The sequence below is a fragment of the Arachis ipaensis genome, chromosome B02, assembly GCF_000816755.2.
Source record: "Arachis ipaensis cultivar K30076 chromosome B02, Araip1.1, whole genome shotgun sequence".
NCBI classification, from domain to species: domain Eukaryota; kingdom Viridiplantae; phylum Streptophyta; class Magnoliopsida; order Fabales; family Fabaceae; genus Arachis; species Arachis ipaensis.
Genome location: NC_029786.2, coordinates 74,267,828 through 74,275,257, shown reverse-complemented (window position 1 = coordinate 74,275,257; position 7,430 = coordinate 74,267,828). Strand labels below are relative to the sequence as shown.

The following is a 7,430-nucleotide window of genomic DNA, read 5'->3' as shown; positions in this document are numbered from 1 at the left end:
GTTTGTTTCATCATGGCCTATCACTCCGCAGGCATAACAGAAGATTGGGAGCCTTTCATACCTAAACTTGACCCACGTTGAGTCATCTCTCTTGCTTCCCATCGTGATTCCTCTTCTAAGCGGTTCCGTTATCTCCATATCTACTGTTGCTTTCAGGAAGCTTTCTTTCCCTGGCCCAGCTGAGAAAAGACTACATTCCTTAAATTTTCCATCTTTAGCTGCTATTTTCTTCCTCAAAACTATCGTTTTGCAATGCTCTGGCATGTTCCAAAGTTGTAGCTTGACTTCTGCTCTTGTGAATTTCTAAAAATCCATGGGTTTCCTTTCAGCATCTTCTTCATGTCTGCCTCTTTATGGAAGAAAAATTGGTAAACCTTTGGCTGGATCTCCACCATTCTGAATCCCTCTGGTTTTCTCCATATATTGCTCAGTTTCCCAACCACACTATGTTTGCATTTCTCCACTCCTATTACATCACCTTCTTCAAACTCTATAAATTCATTTAGGTCTTGTATTGAGACTTCTCTTCGTTCCGTTGTTTCTTGTGTTGTCTCTGACGACATTCCTTCCGTCTTACAGGATATGAAAACTTGGCGATAGTGAGGCACTATTTGTTGTAGGAAAACGGACAGCTCACTACTCCGTTTTAGTGTTCGGGAACCCTAGCAGACTAACAAGGAGAGAGGATTTAGGTGTATGATGTACATCAATCTTCCGAATGTCATGTAACTTAAATGGAGGTTAGTATATCTTTTTGTAAAATGAAGGTATATCGTGTATTAAAATACCGTTTAATCCTAGGAGGTCAGTATAATTTACTTAAGAAAATATTCAATTCAATGTAAATTTTAAATTCAAACTACTTCAAGGGTAAAACTTCTTTAGAAAAATAAAATAAAATGTAAATCACCACGAACAAGGTGAGGGGCTTAAATCTTAAAATGAATTAATATCAGTAATAAGTACAAGGCAAAATTCTATTATGACTGTTGATTAACGTAACAAATAACTAGAACATAATTATGCTTCTACACTTCTACAGATTCTGACACTATCAGACTAATCAAAGTTACATGGACGATGCACCCTAAGTCAAGAATAACACAAATGGTAGATTTGAACAAAAACAAGTCCTAAAATCAACTATTGTGTTGGTAATTTTTTAAAAGGCCCTGTTTTTCTCATTGAAGAAATTGTGCCTTACCCCAAACTTAACCATTTTGTCGTTGCTTTCCCAGTATAATCAGCTGCAGAAGTCATTGAGTCAATTCAACTCTCTGAGCTGTAGAATGGAAATCAGTTCTCTGGACTCGATGCAACAATGCCATCAGTAGCCAGAGATGTCTTAATCCCAGACCTTTCGGAGAATGCCAAGAGAAAAAAATGTGGCATCAAAGGATGCTGCAATTTTCTAGCCAATATTGCACTAAGACTAAACACACCTCTTTCCATAACACACACAAAATTGGTATCAGAGTAATTCCTCAGCGCCTGTCAACTTAGCATATTCATTCTCATCTATAGTCCCTTTCTTCAGTTTCTTCAACAAGCGGTAATCTTGCATCAACTCTTCCTCATCTTCAATTGTCTGCTGAGCACGTCTCTGTCGGGCTGTTTTCTTCCTCATGGCAGTAGGTGCACTGGGAGTTTTGCTTGGCTTTTCTGGTTTTGCCTCTTTCTCCTTCTCTTTCGCTTCTTTCATTGCTTGCAGGTTTTTCTTCCTTTGTTTTTCACGAGATTTATCTCTAAATAGTTGAAAGTATCAGCACAGGATTCCAAGAGAGAAGGAAAAATTATATTTTTAATTACAATGAAAGGCACTAAATATGAATATGGTGCATTCAACCTAAGAATACAAATTTATGCAATAAGAACTGTATAGTTTCCATCAGTCTAACATATTAGAAAGGGCATCAAAAATAAATAATTGGTTAATCTAGCTAAGACCAAGACTATTAAGCCTCCACATAGCTCCAACTAGACATTGGTGAGCTTCAAATCCAGTCATGCACATCAAGTTACTTGCTTAAATTATCGTCTCTTGGAAAATATGACAATAAGCATGATAGATTCTCTATTAAATAAAGAGTGGTACATTTGATGCTTTTACCACAGAAGGGTTATGCATGAATTTTGCATTTACCTGTATTTAATGTCCTCCAAATTGATATCATCAACTGGTACAAATCCCTCAGTAGAAAGTGAGTGATGTTTTACCTCTGCCATTAGAGGAAGCTGCAATAAGCCATGTCCCATGGCCAATTTACCAATTTCAAGTTCTTTCCACCTGTAAGTAGGGTGTGCATTTCTTTGCAAATTATGATGCTTTAACGAATTTATAGAAAGACAAACAACACTTCTCATAAACATTGCTCACCTAAAAATATATGAACAGTGATGCTCCTTGTATGCACGGATGTAGGAAACAAATGCCCTGACTCCTTTCTCCATAACATCACGATCTTTTTTCGCAGCAGAACGAATCTGAACCATATTTTAGTAATATAGTTATCAGGAGTTGGGAAACAAGTTATAATTTTGTATTTTGTATACAATTGTCATCCAAACTTTGATAAATATAAGATTGATATGCATGTTTGTGCAAACAATCAATCAACACAAAATACATCCAAGAGTGAATCAGCAATATCAGCATCAGCCTAAGTAGCCATAAGGGCTTTTCTTAGTAGTATCAGAGAATTTATTTCTACAAATCAGTATGCTGCCTCTATTAGAAAAAATTATTAAGCAATTCATAGCTCTACTGACTATTACTAACCAGCATAAAAAGGGGTCTTTATTATATTATTAAAAATTTATTAACCACTAATGAGCATGAGTGATGACTCCTACTCTTGTATGATTAAAATAGTCATGAACAAAATAAATAAGATGATAAGGGCGCAAACAAACCTGAGGTACAACATCAGGTGCATCATCAGAGCATTTTCTCTCTTGAAGAGGGACTCTTCTTATACGTAGGAATTCTACGTAAGACTCCTCCTAAACACTTATACAAGTTAGTTACCGAAAAAGGAACACACTTGAATCTTGTATTGGGAAATGTGGAAATGCATTAAAACATGAACACTCGACAATACCTTTGGCAATAAGAAGACAACTGCATGACCTTGTTTACCCAGCCGAGCAGTTCGACCAACTCTGTGTATGAAAACATTTGGATCTTGAGGAGGATCATACTGTGCAGAAACAGGGAACATATCAAGATCATTCAGTCAATGTATGAATTCAAATGGTAAGATATCAAGAGAACATTTGAATGACAATGAATAGTTTACTTTGGCATCCAAAACCAAAAGGTGATAAAACACACCAATCAACAGAAAGTCAAACTGCATATAAATATGGTCAAGAAGGTACCTGCACTATACAATCTACACCTGGTATGTCAAGTCCACGTGCTGCAACATCTGTACATAGCAGAACTCCATTTGAAAGGGATGTAAAGGAGGCTAATGCTTTCTCCCTAACAGTCTGTACAGCAACAAAGAAATTCATAATCAATCAACCATACAAACAGTAAGAGTTAAGCAATACTTGAGAGTGATGAAGAAACTATCATTGATTTACAGAATATTAAGCTTCTATATTGACAAATGGTAATAGAAAGGATTTTACCTGCTTCATCTTTCCATGAAGAGGAACCAAGGAGAAGCCTTTCAAAACAGAAAGGCGTGGAAGGACAACTCCCCAATAGTCAACGCAAGCACAAGTCATGAAATATCTGTATTGGAGTCAAAATCACCTTTTGAACAAGATACGCTAAAATTTTACTACTCAGATTACACTATTGATTATGGTTAATATTTATCTCACATTATAACTTTTCTTGAGCGGTTCTTAATAAGGATGTCTACTAGCTGTAATGGCTTCTTATCTGCCTCACATTCCAAGTATTGCAAAATCAAAATGACAACAAGCTGAATATAAGAAAAAAGCTGAGTATGAATGGTGTCATGACATGAATTAGCAATACCTTAAACATATATGAATAAGGGTAGGGACACTAGAGTCAAGCTGCTAAATACCAAATATATTGAAGTGACTTGGTGCTAAAATGGAGGAGGGAAACCATTGGATAGCAAAGTTACTTATGATATGCACTAGGATGGAATACTTCATACCTCAATTTGAAGCCCAGAAGGTGTTTTTGTAGATTCAGGTTGTTTTGATGCTGCAGGAGCATTTAAAAGTTTCGCCTCTGCCCGAACTTCAACCCTCACAGGATTTCTTAATCCTGCTCTAGCAAGCTCTTCAACAGCCTCAGTTTGAGTAGCAGAAAACAGGCCAGTTCTTCGAAGCTTAGGCAAAAGAGATATAATGGAAGTTATCTGCTTCTGGAATCCCATATCTAAAAGTCTATCAGCCTCGTCTAAAATCAAAATCTGTAAGCACAGTTATAAACACAATACTGTCATCTTCCAAAAAAAGCAAAATCAAACCAAGCATTCTATCACTTTAAGTCAAATTTTCCAGGTGAACCTAGTTCATAACATTGCATCGTTAAGTCTTGGACTTTTGGTCCTCTGCTAAGTGAAAAATGCATATGTCCCATAAAAGATCAAGAACCACATTAAACCTCCAACATTCTTTCTAAAGTTATATATGCACACTATCTCACACACGTGCAAACATAGTCACATACTATCAAATCATCCTTGAAAACTAACTGTGAAACCGAAAAGTATTATATACCTCGAAGTTTTTGAAATCCAAGAAATCCATCCGATTCATTTTGTCATAGAACCGCCCAGGTGTGCCAATAAGCCAATTAGTTCCTCTATCTTCTTCATGTCTGATTTCACTTCACCAGGTTGTGCAACATGATATATTTGATTTGATAGCTCCCTTGTGGGGGATATGATTATTCCTAGTACCTAGTATAAGCAAAAAAAAAAAAACCAGCATTTAACACACTTCTATCCAGTAACCCCTATTCCAAGTCTTTCATTCCCCAAAGTCATAGCAGCTAAAAATAAATAATTAAAGAGGCCAATGGAATTTTATCCTTCGAAGCTGAAAGGTTAATAGTTGAATGATACTTATTCGAATACCAGTCCTTAATATAACTTAAAAATTTCAATTACCAAGCTTCATACAGTGGTACAAAAGAAAAGTAACAGGTGAAGAACCAACCTGATGAGGCTTGGGGTTAGAAGAGGAGCGTCGAAGAATCTCGACGAAGGGACGACAAAAGCTACGGTTTTTCCTGAACCAGTGGCGGCGTCAACGGCGACATCCTTGAAGCTGCAGAGCAAGGGAATGGTGGCGGCTTGAACCGGCGTGCAGAAGTTGAACCCGGATTCCGATAAGGCTTCGAGAACCTTCTCTGATAGCAGCGGATTCAGCTCCGAAAAGCGCGTGGTGGTTAAGGCCTTGTTTGGGAGTTCGAATTCCATTGTAATGGTGCGCCGCAGACCTCTACGCTCCGCCTTCACTCACTGACTTTGTAACTTTTGGTTTCCTTATTTTTTGATTAGAAAACTACCATTTCTACCCATGAAAGTTTTAATCAAGGTTCAGAAAACCGGACCGGTCATCAAACCGTTCTAGTTATTGGTTCACTAGTTCATTGGTTCAACCGGTTCAACCGGAAAAACTGTTTTATAATAAACACCTGATTCTATAAAAATTCAATGAATAAAGCAACTGGTTCTAAACACTCTTCTACTGCATTTTTTTACTCCAAAAGGGAATCATAAACAACTAGTTCTATGAATAAACAAACTACAATGATATGCAATGCCAAAAATAGGCCAATGATAAAATAATAAAGGGTTTCTCTCTTCAATTCTATGTTCAAGCTTGTAGCATACTAGAATCAACAGAATAATACCGTTAAAATAGTCTTCCTTCTTAATTCTTATATACCTCAAAGAATTTCCTACAAAATGAAAATTGAACACAACACACAGCTTTAAAACAAAAACAAAACAACAATCAGAAATCAATCACCTCTTCTAAACACAGCCTTAAAACAAAACAGAACAACATTCAGAGTTTGAGCATTGATCACAAAAAATTAATTTCTGAAACAAAACAAACAATCAACAAAACAATGAAAACATGAAGCATATAATAAATCAATGATCACCAATATCCAGCAAGAATCTCAAAGACAACAATAAATACACAACAACAATTTAGCAAATAAACAAGAACAAGACCTAAATAGAAAATCCAACAAATTAAATCACAGAAACCTAACAATTTAGCAAATTAAAACAATAGCAGCCCAACAATTTAGCAAATTATCAACTTAACAAGTTCAAGAACAGAAAATCACAACAAAAAAAAAAATAAAATAAAAATAACAGAAGAATAACAGAACAACAACACAAGAACAATTAGCAAATTAACAAGTTCACACTAACAGTTAAAATTTACCAGAAGAACACTAATGCAAGTGGAATCATCATGCTAATATGTTTTCTACAAAGATGCTATTTGTGCAGCTGTTGCTTTCCTAATTACTAAGATCCAATTATTCTAATTTCACATGCAATCAACTTACTAAGTTTCTAAAAGCTAGAAATGATAAAACCAACCCGAAATATGGTTAAAGCATTTCATCAAACATGTTGAGTGCAGTAAACTTGAAACTAAATAAGAGAATTCAAAGCTTAGTATCAATGTGATAGAGAAGAGAACATAACTATTGTATACTTTAATTCAGTCTATGAAAAAAATCCAAACCACCGCCAAATTAAATAGTTACTTATTGTAATAGAAATAAGAAGTTGCAGAGTTTGAAGCAGAGTATTGGTGTTGTGTGAGTGTATTGTATGGTGGTGGGTTTAGGGAACTCACGGCGGCGACAAAAGAGAGCAGTTCGACGGCTAGGTGGAGCGCACGGGTTGGTCGCAGAGTTTGAAGCAGGGCAACGTGGCTTCCAGACGAACGCGAACCCGAACGGTGAACGGCGAGGGAACGCGAACGGTGAACCCCGAGCAAACTTGAACGCCGAAGAGCGCGAACGAAGAAGACGGCTGAACGAAGACGCGAACGTTAACGGCAACCAACCGCGGCGGAAGCGCGGCTGAGCAGACAAAGACGACGGACGCCGTGCTCGAGGAAGCAGCTGCGATCGGTAACAGCAAACGAGGGTTTGAGACTTGGAGCACGAGGGAAGCTAGATAGACGGACGGACGGCGGCAGTATGCCACTCCTTGCGGCGGCGTTGGTGTAGACTTACAGTGCCAGTGAATGAAAGAAAGGGAGGGAGAAAGGGAGAAAGAAACGAAGGAGGTTCAGAACCAAGAGTGAAAGTAAGCAAATTTGGCAAAAACGATGTCGTTTCTTTTAAACCAGCCGGTTCCCTGTCCGGTTCAACCGGCCAAAACCGGCCGGTTCGATGGTTCACCTCCGGTTTTAGAGAAACGGTTTTAGAGGGCAAACCGGACCGTAAT

The 7,430-nt window shown here is 37.5% G+C and overlaps 1 long non-coding RNA gene and 1 pseudogene across 1 annotated transcript; one reads left to right on the top strand and one right to left on the bottom strand.

The window, feature by feature from the left end:
* On the top strand, window positions 7-1,116 carry LOC110268888. Its single transcript, XR_002357603.1, has 2 exons — window positions 7-368; window positions 580-1,116. It is a non-coding gene; the product is annotated as an uncharacterized LOC110268888 (long non-coding RNA).
* LOC107625447 lies at window positions 959-5,996 on the bottom strand (annotated as a pseudogene).